Genomic DNA, 13,902 nt, shown 5'->3' with positions numbered 1-13,902 from the left:
TGTTAGAGACCATATACTAACACCATGTACCAAATTTCAGCCGGATCGGATGAAATTTGCTTCTCTTAGAGGCCTCGCAAGCCAAATTTTGGGGTCCGTTTATATGGAGGCCAGCGTTGCCAATTTAGCTTTTTTCCCGCTAGATTTGGCTTTTTTTGAAGACGTTTAGCGGGAAAAAAATGCATTTAGCTTTTAGCTTTTTTTCTGGCTTTTTTTCATGACACTTTTAGCTATTTTTGGCTTTTTTTATTTTCTACATGTTCCTATTGAAATATGGATAAAACTTCGTTTTTATCTAAGCCTTGCTGCCAGAATAAGGTTTTCCACATATTTCAATTCCTTATATAAACTGTCAGTAAATTATTAGGAATATTAGCATTTGACTCGTTTATCCTTTTTATGTTATTATACTATTCTACACTTATTATGATATTACTAAATTAAAATAGTAGATGTGAATTGCTAGTGTACCACAAACCAAAATAGCGTTAAAAAATGGAAGAGGTTTTTCAACATTTTATTTTAAAAACGTATACATAGAATAATTTCTACTTAAAGTCGAGTCTGAATTTGGAAATTTAAGTTGTCGTTACCACGTTTTTAAAGCACTGTGATAGCTCATGAAGAAAAAGCTGAAAAAAACGAATATTTAAATTCAAATTTGACTCGGAATCAATACCAAAATCATTAGTGTACAAAATCTTTGGAACCGAACATAGAAATAATTAAGGAAATAAAGTTTTGAATGTGGTATTATTTTTTTTAACATAAAAAAATGCAATGAAAAAATTCGTAGTGATAGGATCAAAACAAATCTGCTATATATTAATGGAATGGATTTACATTTACGAAAATTGGACAACAATAGGTTTGTATGGGAATTTTTCGAATAAAAGTTATTCAATATAAACTTGCAAGACAGTTAGAATGGGTTTTATTCTCTTGGGTAAAATTAGGAGAAGTGTACACGTTCACGAATTTATCATTAATTCAGTCAAAACGAAATATATTGATATTTTCTAATGCAGTTCTATGTGACATTATGCAATATATCGCACATTGGACTTGTTGATGATTAACCAGCTGGCAATTGCAAGTTTACTGGGAAAAATGTTTTTACTAGGAAATATAAACGAAGGACTTCCAGTAAAAATTTGTGATAGTAATCAAAATGTATCGAGTACGCAAACAGAGCTAATATGACTTAAATTTTCTTACAGTCTCACAGAAATTGAATTAAAATGAATACAATTAAAATAATATGCATTTTAAGTGAAATAAAGCCTTTAAGTTTGTTAAATTTCAATCAAAAATGTGACTTTTGGTACAAAAAATTTTAGCTTTTTTCTAGCTATTTTTTTAAATTTTTTAGCTTGTTTTGGCTAGTTTTTTGGACAAATCTAGCGGTTTTTTGTGAAACAATTCTGGCAACGCTGATGGGGGCTATACGTAAAAGTGGACCGATATGGCCCATTTGCAATACCATCCGACCTACATCAATAACAACTACTTGTGCCAAGTTTCAAGTCGATAGCTTGTTTCGTTCGGAAGTTAGCGTGATTTCAACAGACGGACGGACGGACGGACGGACATGCTCAGATCGACTCAGAATTTCACCACGACCCAGAATATATATACTTTATGGGGTCTTAGAGCAATATTTCGATGTGTTACAAACGGAATGACAAAGTTAATATACCTTACCAATTTATGAAACTATACGCTGAGATATAACAAAAATTTCCCAAATTCATCTGGAATTGAATATTAATTTTTTACATAGAATAATAAAAATTTCAATACACTTTCAATTTCAACATATTTTCCTAAATATTCGTAATAACTTTTTTCTAAAGTACCGATAAAATATTAATAACTTTCATTTAAAAGGTTGAATAAACAAACACCAATATATGTCTCAAAAATCCAAAATAGTCCATGCCTTTATACACCCTTGTTGCATACCTACTTAAAAGATGGAACAGCCCACGCCAACGCCAACTATACAACTGAAGCATGCCAAACAAAACCAAGCAAAGCCAAAACATTCCTACAACAACAAAAATACATGTGCCTTTATTGAAAACAACACCTCATCCAGCCAAATAAACCATCCGCGAATAACAAACACACACACACACACACACAAACCAATAAATGAACAAAAATAAAAACAACCCCACGCTCATGTATACACAACAAAACTCAAGTAACATCATCTTTACATTAATCACATTCTACTATGCCGATAAAGATCTCTGTACTATGCATTAGTTCATCGCATCTGCTGACAATTTACTCTAAGAATAATATTCGTAAAGGCACACCAGTTTATGAGCGATGAAGCGTTTAACTTAAAATTTGCAAAATTATGCAATTATTAACTATAGGAATTGTCAGTAAGAAATTGCTATCCACTTTCAAGTTCATTTTTCGTAAAAAAATATTTTGTTATACAAAAAAAATTTATAGTAAATTGCACTTATTATTTAGAAAATATTTTATATTTCACAAGTAGTTTTATAGCATGACAAACGAATTTTTAACTACCAGTTAAGAAATTTTTAAAGGAAATTTCCATCGTATTTTGTAGGTCATGAACTAAACGATTGCTACTTAGAATTTGTAAAATTTCCTTTCGAACTGAACTAAAATTCTGGAAAATTCTTGTAATAAATTATTGTAAAAATCTTCTTAAATTTACGAGACACTTTTTTTTTCTGTGTATATGTGTGTATAAGTTCGGCCAGGCCGAAGCTTATGTACCCTCCACCATGGATTGCGTAGAAACTTCTACTGAAACCGATGGCTTATATCTTAAAACTTCCTAACACCGTAATATATACCACATAGTCCATACGTGGTATATATTAAACTAAAAAAGGCCGATTAAATACGTATATAATTAAGTTTAAAGTTTCTATAGAAATAAAATTTTGACAAAATACAATTTTAACAACATTTTCTATAGAAGTAAAATTTTGACAAAATTTTCTATAGAAATAAAATTTTGACAAAATTTTCTATAGAAATAAAATTTTAACAAAATTTTCTATATCAATAAAATTTTAACAAAATTTTCTATAGAAATAACATTTTGACAAAATTTTCTATAGAAATAAAATTTTGACAAAATTTTGTATAGTAATAAAATTGTGACAAAATTTTCTATAGAAATAAAATTTTGGTAGATTATTTTTGGTGATCGACTAAAGGGTGATACGGTCAAAATTTGGTCAATATAAACTTGACGTATTTCTTTCAATTTTGCATTTAAAAAACCTGAACACCCCTCATTTTGAAGGTGTGTGTGTGTTGAATGTTGCTCCTATTTTGATTTTGGAATTCACTCTTCAGTTGTCAAAATGCCGTCCAAGCAAGAAGAGCAGCGTATCAAAATTTTGCTCGCGCATCGCGAAAATCCGAGCTACTCGCACGCAAAGCTGGCAAAATCGCTAAAAGTTGCCAAATCAACCATTAAAAAATGTAATTAAAGTGTTTGGGGAACGTTTGTCGACAGCCAGGAAGTCTGGATCGGGGGGAAATCGAAAACCGGAAGCCGCTGAGACGACAAAGAGAGTTGCCGGTAGTTTCAAACGAAACCCTAACCTCTCGCTCCGAGATGCCGCAAATAAGCTGGGTGTATCGTCTACAACTGTGCATCGAGCCAAAAAAACGAGCCGGACTATCGGCTTACAAGAAGGTAGTGACTCCAAATCGCGATGATAAACAAAATACGACGGCCAAAGCGCGATCCCGGAGGCTGTACACGACGATGCTGACGAAGTTTAACTGCGTGGTAATGGACGTCTGCTGCCTTTCCTGAAGAAACACGGTTGTTCCGTACTGTTTTGGCCGGATTTGGCATCTTGCCATTACGGTAAAAAGGCCATGGAGTGGTACGCCGCCAACAACGTGCAGGTGGTTCCCAAGGACAAGAACCCTCACAACACGCCAGAGCTCCGCCCAATTGAGAAATACTGGGCTATTGTCAAGCGGAACCTAAAGAAGACCAAAAAAAAAAAACTGCTAAGGACGAGCAGCAGTTCAAGGCAAACTGGCTTTCTGCGGCGAAGAAGGTGGACAAGGTGGCTGTACAAAATCTGATGGCAGGTGTCAAGCGTGAGGCCCGGCAATTCGGATTTGAAAAAGCGAAAGCCTAACTGAATATTTTTCCTGAAGTTTATACTAATTGAACTTGAAAAAGAAATTTAATTTGATTTTTTAAATAAACGATTTCACCGATTTACACGCGTTTTCCCTTGACCAAATTTTGACCGTATCACCCTTTATATAACATATAACTATAGACCCATATAGAGCAATTTTGGCATGGTTGTTAGAGGCCATATACTAGCGCAATGTACCAAATTTCAACCGTATCGGATGAATTTTGCTCCTCCAAGAGCTCCAGAGGTTAAATCTGGGGATCGGTTTAAATGGGGGCTATATATAATTATGGACCGATGTGGACCAATTTTGGCGTAGTTGTTAGAGACCACATACTTACGCCATGTACCAAATTTCAGCCGGATGGAATGAAATTTGCTTCTCTTAGAGTCTCCGCAAGTCAAATCTTGGGATCGGTTTAAATGGGGGCTATATATAATCATGGACCGATGTGGAGCAATTTTTGCTTGGTTGTTATAGACCATATACTAACACCATGTACCAAATTTCAGCCGGATCGGATGAAATTTGCTTCTCTTAGGGGCTCCGCAAGCCAAATCTTGGGTTCGGTTTATATGGGGGCTATACGTAAAATTGGTCCGATATGGCCCATTTGCAATACCATCCGACCTACATCAACAACAACTACTAGTGCCAAGTTTTAAGTCGATAGCTTGTTTCGTTCGGAAGTTAACGTGATTTCAACAGACAGACGGACGGACGGACGGACATGCTTAGATCGGCTCAGAATTTCACCACAACCCAGAATATATATAGCAGGTTGGCTGATAAGTCCCCGGTCTAACAAAGAAACACTCATTTTTTTTGTCAAAATTCGTTTTTATTATTCAACATAGTTCCGTTCAAGAGCGATACAACGATTATAACGACCTTCCAATTTTTTGATACCATTTTGGTAGTACTCCTACGGTTTTGCCTCAAAATAGGCCTCAGTTTGGGCGATCACCTCTTCATTGCAGCCAAATTTTTTTCCCTGCGAGCATCCTTTTGAGGTCTGAGAACAATAAAAAGTCGCTGGGGGCCAGATCTGAAGAATACGGTGGGTGGGGAAGCAATTCGAAGCCCAATTCATGAATTTTTGCCATCGTTCTCAATGACTTGTGGCACGGTGCGTTGTCTTGGTGGAACAACACTTTTTTCTTCTTCATATGGGGCCGTTTTGCCGCGATTTCGACCTTCAAACGCTCCAATAACGCCATATAATAGTCACTGTTGATGGGTTTTCCCTTCTCAAGATAATCGATAAAAATTATTCCATGCACATCCCAAAAACAGAGGCCATTACTTTTCCAGCGGACTTTTGAGTCTTTCCACGCTTCGGAGACGGTTCACCGGTCGCTGTCCACTCACCGGTCGCTGTCCACTCAGCCGACTGTCGATTGGACTCAGGAGTGTAGTGATGGAGCCATGTTTCATCCATTGTCACATATCGACGGAAAAACTCGGGTGTATTACGAGTTAACAGCTGCAAACACCGCTCAGAATCATCAACACGTTGTTGTTTTTGGTCAAATGTGAGCTCGCGCGGCACCCATTTTGCACAGAGCTTCCGCATATCCAAATATTGATGAATGATATGACCAACACGTTCCTTTGATATCTGCTATCTCGATCAACTTCATTTTACGGTCATTCAAAATCATTTTGTGGATGTTTTTCTTATGTTTTCGTCGGTAACCACCTCTTTCGGGCGTCCACTGCGTTCACCGTCCTCCGTGCTCATTTCACCACGCTTGAATTTTGCATACCAATCAATTATTGTTGATTTCCCTGGGGCAGAGTCCGGAAACTCATTATCAAGCCAAGTTTTTTCTTCCTCCGTATTTTTCCCCTTCAGAAAACAGTATTTTATCAAAACACGAAATTCCTTTTTTTTCACAATAACAAAAGGTGCTTCACAAAAGACGCTCTATCTCACAAACTAATTGACTTACAGACGTCAAATTTTGACACGAATCATTTGGAGGTTGGTACTATATAACAAGTATATACGGCCGTAAGTTCGGTTCGATTCAATACGTATATAATTCAGTTTGACAAAGTAGACATAAAATTTTGACAAAATTTTCTACAGAAATAAAATTTTAACAAAATTTTCTATAGAAATAAAATGTTCACAAAATTTTCTATAGAAATAAAAATTTTCACAAAATTTTCTATAGAAAGAAAATTTTGACAAAAATGTCTACAGAAATAAAATTTTAACAAAATTTTCTATAGAAATAAACTTTTGACAAATTTTCTATAGAAATAAAATCTTGGTAGATTATTTTTGGCTCGAGTGGCAACCATGATTATGAACCGAATAAAATTTGAACAAAATTTTCTATAGAAATAAAATTTTGACAATGATGAAAATTTTATTATGAACCGAATAAAATTTTAACAAAATTGTCTCTAGAAAAAAAAAATTTTGACAAAATTTTCTATAGAAATAAAATTTGTACAAAATTTTCTATAGAAATGAAATTTTGGTAGATTATTTTTGGCTCTAGTGGCAACCATTATTATGAACCGATATGGACCAATTTTTGTGTGATTGGACCAATTTTGGTATGGTTGTTAGCGACCATATACTAACACCACGTTCCTAATTTGAACCGGATCGGATGAATTTTGCTCCTCCAAGAGGCTCCGGAGGTCAAATCTGGAGAACGTTTTATATGGGGGCTATATATAATTATGGACCGATATGGACCAATTATTGCACGGTTGCTAGAGACCGTATACCAATACCATGTACCAAATTTCAGCCAGATCGGATGCAATTTGCTTCTCTTTGAGGCTTCGCAAGCCAAATCTGGAGATCGGTTTATATGGGGGCTATATATAATTATGGACCGGTGTGGACCAATTTTTGCATGATTGTTAGAGACCATATACCAACACCATGTACCAAATTTCAGCCGGATCGGATGAAATATGCTCCTCTTAGAGGCTCCACAAGCCAAATCTGGGGATCGGTTTATATGGGGGCTATATATAATTATTGACCGATATGGACCAATTTTTGCATGGTTGTTAGAGACCATATACCAACACCATGTACCAAATTTCAGCCGGATCGGATGAAATATGCTTCTCTTAGAGGCTCCACAAGCCAAATCTGGGGATCGGTTTATATGGGGGCTATATATAATTATGGACCGATGTGGACCAATTTTTGCATGGTTGTTAGAGACCATATACCAACACCATATACCAAATTTCAGCCGGATCGGATGAAATATGCTTCTGTTAGAGGCTCCACATGCCAAATCTGAGGGTCCCTTTATATGGGGGCTATACGTAAAAGTGGACCGATATGGCCCATTTTCAATACCATCCGACCTACATCGATAGCAACTACTTGTGCCAAGTTTCAAGTCGATAGCTTGTTTCGTTCGGAAGTTAGCGTGATTTCAACAGACGGACGGACGGACATGCTTAGATCGACTCAGAATTTCACCACGACCCAGAATATATATACTTTATGGGGTCTTAGATCAATATTTCGATGTGTTACAAACGGAATGACAAAGTTAATATACCCCCATCCTATGATGGAGGGTATAAAAATAATATGCATTTAATACTAGCGACGCCATCTATGTGTGAGACCGGGGACTTATCAACCAACCTGTTAAAGTAAACCCTTTTAATTCACTGTTCATACTCGCCACCATAGGATGGGCAGTTTATTGCCTTTGTCATTCTATTTGTAACGCATAGACATATTGAGCTGAAACTCAATAAATTATATATTTTTGGTCATTATGGAATTTCTTTGTCATACACGACCGTCCATCTTTGAAGTCATGCTAACTTTCGAACGATTTGGTATTACAACTTTGTAGTGGGCATGCTAAGGGCATATTTGTCATTTGACCCGCTTGGAGTTCGCTACATGATCCCAGCAAAAAAAAAAGCGCTGCCAAAAAAGTAATGAAAATGTTCTTTTTGGATTCGGAAGTGGTGCAAAATTGACGCAGGAGCGCTTAATTTAACATGGGCTTGTCATAGGACGGAAGTCCTCCATTTCAACAGCCGTTGCACTAAATTTGCATCACTTCTCTAGGTGTGATCCAAATTCAATGTTTTGGATGTAAATTACAAAATTCTGTGATATTTTGTCAAATAAATAATTTTCATAATTTTTTATAATTTTTAATGGATTCTCAAATGGATCCTCAAATATTTTCAAAAATTCAAAATTTTTTCAGATTGGATTTAGCATTTTTTTTCGACAAAATTTAAATGATTTGTAGCATTTTATGAATTCTTACTCTGTTTTTAACCTATTTGAAACAAAACAAAGTTAAAATTACCCATTAAAAGTATGAAAAAACCATGTTATAAAAAAACAAGTAAGGAAAGTCTAAAGTCGGGCGGGGCCGACTATATTATACCCTGCACCACTCTGTAGATCTAAATTTTCGATACCATATCACATCCGTCAAATGTGTTGGGGGGGCTATATATAAAGGTTTGTCCCAAATACATACATTTAAATATCACGCGATCTGGACAGAATTTGATAGACTTCTACAAAATCTATAGACTCAAAATTTAAGTCGGCTAATGCACAAGGGTGGAACACAATGTTAGTAAAAAAATATGGGAAACATTTAAATCTGAAGCAATTTTAAGGAAACTTCGCAAAAATTTATTTATGATTTATCGCTCAATATATATGTAATAGAACATTAAGAAAATTAGAGTCATTTTTACAGCTCTTCGACTAAGCAGTGGCGATTTTACAAGGGAAATGTTGGTATTTTGACCATTTTTGTCGAAATCAGAAAAACATATATATGGGAGCTATATCTAAATCTGAACCGATTTCAACCAAATTTGGTACGCATAGCTACAATGCTAATTCTACTCCCTGTGCAAAATTTCGACTAAATCGGAGTTAAAAATTGGCCTCTGTGGTCATATGAGTGTAAATCGGGCGAAAGCTATATATGGGAGATATATCAAAATCTGAACCGATTTCAACCAAATTTAGCACGCATAGCTACAATGCTAATTCTACTCCCTGTGCAAAATTTCAACTAAATCGGAGTTAAAAAATGGTCTCTGTGGTCATATGAGTGTAAATCGGGCGAAAGATATATATGGGAGATATATCTAAATCTGAACCGATTTCAACCAAATTTGGCACGCATAGCTGCAATGGTAATTCTACTCCCTGTGCAAAATTTCAACTTAATCGGAGATAAAAATTGGCCTCTGTGGTCATATGAGTGTAAATCGGGCGAAAGCTATATATGGGAGATATATCTAAATCTGAACCGATTTCAACCAAATTTGGCACGCATAGCTGCAATGCTAATTCTACTCCCTGTGCAAAATTTCAACTAAATCGGAGATAAAAAATTGGCCTCTGTGGCCATATGAGTGTAAATCGGGCGAAAGCTATATATGGGAGCTATATCTAAATCTGAACCGATTTCAACATTTTTGCCATAAACATGTTACATGGTCACCATCCAAAAATAACATTTTGCTCTTGAAACATGGTTGAGGTGATCATATTCCTTCTCTGCGTGTGGGTAGTTAAAATAAATTACATCATTGGGAGTGCATCTTCTGGATGTGCTTTTAAAGTTGTGCCTTTGGAACAACTTCGAAATTTTTTTGCTGGGTTGTCGGTAATTATCCTAAATTAACCGCACAGAATATTGGTTTATATGATCACCCCAATCATGTTTCAAGAGCAAAATTTTATTTTTAAACGGAGAACATGGTTGTCCCAAAAATGTTGTTTTGTCGCCAAAAATATAAATGGTGGCCAAAATCATAATTTCAGAGATGGTTGCGACAAACATGTTATATGATCTCCGTCCAAAAATAACAATTTGGTCTTGAAACATGTTTGAAGTGATCATATTCCTTTTGTGAGTGTATATAGATTTGCTTTTTTTACTCTTTGGCTTAGTTCGTATATATTAATCCATAAGAAAATACAAACACATAATCAATATTATTCCATGTAGTAATGAGATGTTGAACTACAATTTTTAGTAGAAGTTTGTCCACTATCCATTGTGGTGGGTACCTAATATTCGGCCCAGCCAGAAGTGTACATATTTCTTTTGTTTTTACTCTAGCATGGTAGTAACATTATCACGTTAGAATCACATCCTCATACTGACCAAATTTTACGCTTTTATTTTTTGCAAAAAAAGAACATTCGATTCACAGCTAAAATTCCAAGCTCAACAATATTTGTTTGGCTATCGAAAATATGTACCCTTGACTGCAATAAATTCACTTCCAATCCATTTTCTATTTAATTCCCAATACAATCCTCAATAAAATAATTAATTTTACTCACGTATATTCCTTTAACTGAAACGGTTTGTGATCAACCGTAGGGTCGATTGAACACAGTGGAAGAAAATAGAGGAAAAGGGAAAAATATTAGGATATAAATGTTTACACATACAACTACCTCAGTAATGCTGAGAGTTACAAAGCTTCTCTAAGTGGTTGCACTGCAATGTGGAACGCCGTTTGTACTCGGCTATAAAAAGGAGGTCCCTTGTCATTGAGCTTAACATAGAATCGGGCAGCACTCAGTGATAAGAGAGAAGTGAATAGTCTAAATGAGCCTGATACATCGGGCTGTCACCATATATGAATCATTTTTGTTTTGTCCCTTATAACTTTGTAGTATGGATTTTGTAGCATTGCACAAAATATATATCATACAAATTTTTTGTTCGCAAAATGGCAAACTGGTGCAAGCTGATTTTTAGAATTTTTTGTTTTTTTTGTTTACTTTTTGTTCGATGCAAAACAAAAAAAAAACGTAGTGATAAAGTTTTATTTACATTTGAATTTTAAATGAATAAAATTACATTCCATTTGATGTTAATTTGGATTTCTTTCGATTATTTAAATTATATTATTATACTCTCTTTTAATAACAAAAATTAAACGTAATCCAAAATAGGTTTGATTTAAACACTAGAGGTCTGCATCGAATAACTTTTCACTACATGTATGCAATTCGCTGTCGAATATAGTACCAGCGTTGCCACAATGAATTTTTATTTTGGACCAACATTTTCCAAAATTGGACCAAAATTCGTACCAGCGGACCATTCATCCAAATTAAAGTAATATCCTTTAAAAGTTAGTTTTTTTCTCAAAATTTTACTTTTTATTTAATTCTTCTTTCTCAAAATTTTTATTTCTATTTAATTCTATAGAAAATTTTGTCAAAATTTTATTTCTATAGAAAATTTTGTCAAAATTTTATTTCTATAGAAAATTTTGTCAAAATTTTATTTCTATGGAAAATTTTGTCAAAATTTTCTTTCCATAGAGAGTTTCGTCAAAATTTTGTTTCTATAGAAAATTTTATCAAAAGTTTATTTCTATAGTAAATTTTATCAAAAAATTTCTATAGAAAATTTTTTCAAAATTGTATTTCTATTACCACAACTTTACTTCTATAGAAAATTTTGCAAAATTTTATTTGTATAGAAATTTTTTTGCAAAATTTTATTTCTATTGTCACAACTTTACTACTATAGAAAATGTCGTCACAATTTTATTTCTATAGTAAATTTTGTCAAAGTTTTATTTCTATAGAAAATTTTGTCAAAATTTTCTTTCCATAGAAAGTTTCGTCAAAATTTTATTTCTATAGAAAATTTTGTCAAAATTATATTTCTATAGAAAATTTTGTCAAAATTGTATTTCTATAGAAAATTTTGTTTCTGTAGAAAGTTTCGTCAAAACTTTGTTTCTATAGAAAGTTTCGTCAAAATTTTGTTTCTATAGAAAATTTTGTCGAAATTTTATTTCTATAGAAATTTTTTTTCAACATTTTATTTCTATTGTCACAACTTTACTTCTATAGAAAATGTCGTCAAAATTTTATTTCTATAGAAAATTTTGTCAACATTTTATTTCTATAGAATATTTTGTCAAAATTTTATTTCTATTGTCACAACTTTACTTCTATAGAAAATGTCGTCAAAATTTTATTTTCTATACAAAATTTTGTCAAAATTCTATTTCTATAGAAAATTTTGTCAAAATTTTATTTCTATAGAAAATTTTGTCAACATTTTATTTCTATAGAAAGTTTTGTTAAAATTTTATTTCTATAGAAAATTTTATCAAAATTTTATTTCTGTACAAAATTTTGTCAACATTTTATTTCTATAGAAATTTTCCCAAAATTTCATTTCTATAGAAAATGTTGTCAAAATTTAATTTCTATAGAAAATTTTGTCAAAATTTTATTTCTATAGTAAATGTTGTGAAAATTGTAGTTCTATAGTAAATGTTGTCAAAATTGTAGTTCAATAGAAAATGTTGTCAAAATTTTATTTCTATAGAAAATTTTGTCAAAATTTTATTTCTATAAAAAATTTTATCAAATCTGTATTTCTATAGAAAATTTTGTCAAAATTTTATTTCTATAGTAAATGTTGTCAAAATTGTATTTCTATACAAAATTTTGTAAAAATTTTATTTCTATAGAAAATTTTGTCAAAATTTTATTTCTATAGAAAGTTTTGTTAAAATTTTATTTCTATAGAAAATTTTATCAAAATTTTATTTCTGTACAAAATTTTGTCAAAATTGTATTTCTATAGAAAATTTTGTCAAAATTTAATTTCTATAGAAAATTTTGTCAAAATTTCATTTCTATAGAAAATTTTGTCAAAATTTCATTTCTATAGAAAACGTTGTCAAAAATTTTCTTCCTATGGAAACTTTCGTCAAAATTTAATTGCTGTACAAAATTTTGTCAAAATTTTATATCTACAGAAAATTTTGTCAAAATTTTATTTCTACAGAAAATTTTGTCAAAATTTTATTTCTATAGAAATTTTTATCAAAACTTTATTTCTATAGAAAATTTTATCAAAATGTTATTTCTACAGAAAAATTTTCAATTTCTAAATAGTAAAAATTCTGTTAAAATTTTATTTCTAAAGAAAATTTTGTCAAAATTTTCTTTCTATAGAAAGTTTTGTCAACATTTTGTTTCTATAGAAAATTTTGTCAAAATTTTATTTCTATAGAAATTTTTTTGTAAAATTTTATTTCTATTGTCACAACTTTAGTTCTATAGAAAATGTTGTAAAAAAAAGAACAGAATTTTTAACGATGGTTTTTTTGCTGGAATGTAATTAGACTCCAACCGTCAATGATCTTAGGTATGAATTCGAATAAGAAACTGGGTCAAAATTTCATTAAAAATTTAAAATTTTATTTCTAAGGAAATTTTTGTCAAAATTTTATTTCTACAGAAAACTTTGTATAGAATTTTCTATAGAAATAAAATTTTGAAAAAATTTTCTATATAAATAAGTTTGGTAAAATATTCTATAGAAATACAATTTGGACAAAATTTCTATAGAAATAAAATTTGGACAAAATTTTCTATAAAAATAAAATTTTCATAAAAATTCAAATATTGTTACTGTAAGTCATTTGTTCACCCCGAAAAGCCAGCAGAAGAGAGACGGTGAGAGAAATGGTGGAAATCCGTCCTATGACAAGCCCATGTTAAATTTATCGCTTCTGCGCCAATTTTGCACCACTTCCGGATCCAAAAAGAATATACTTTCTGGGTCAAAGTTTCATTAAAAATTACAAAAGATTCATTTGGTTTGCAAAAAGTTTCATTTGAAATGAAAAAGGTTTCTTTTGATTTGAAAAAAAAAGATTCATATGATTTCAAAAATGATTCATTTC

General features: G+C 32.3%; 1 protein-coding gene across 3 annotated transcripts in view; it reads left to right on the top strand.

Moving 5' to 3' along the window:
- kuz (zinc-dependent metalloprotease kuz) overlaps window positions 1–13,902 on the top strand; it is a 532,667-nt gene that overhangs the window by 449,583 nt on the left and 69,182 nt on the right. The gene's annotated exons all lie outside the window — the stretch shown is intronic.

The sequence above is a fragment of the Haematobia irritans genome, chromosome 2, assembly GCF_050003625.1.
Source record: "Haematobia irritans isolate KBUSLIRL chromosome 2, ASM5000362v1, whole genome shotgun sequence".
NCBI lineage: Eukaryota > Metazoa > Arthropoda > Insecta > Diptera > Muscidae > Haematobia > Haematobia irritans.
Note: the sequence above shows the minus strand (reverse complement) of the source record. Positions and strands in the feature narration are given on the sequence as shown.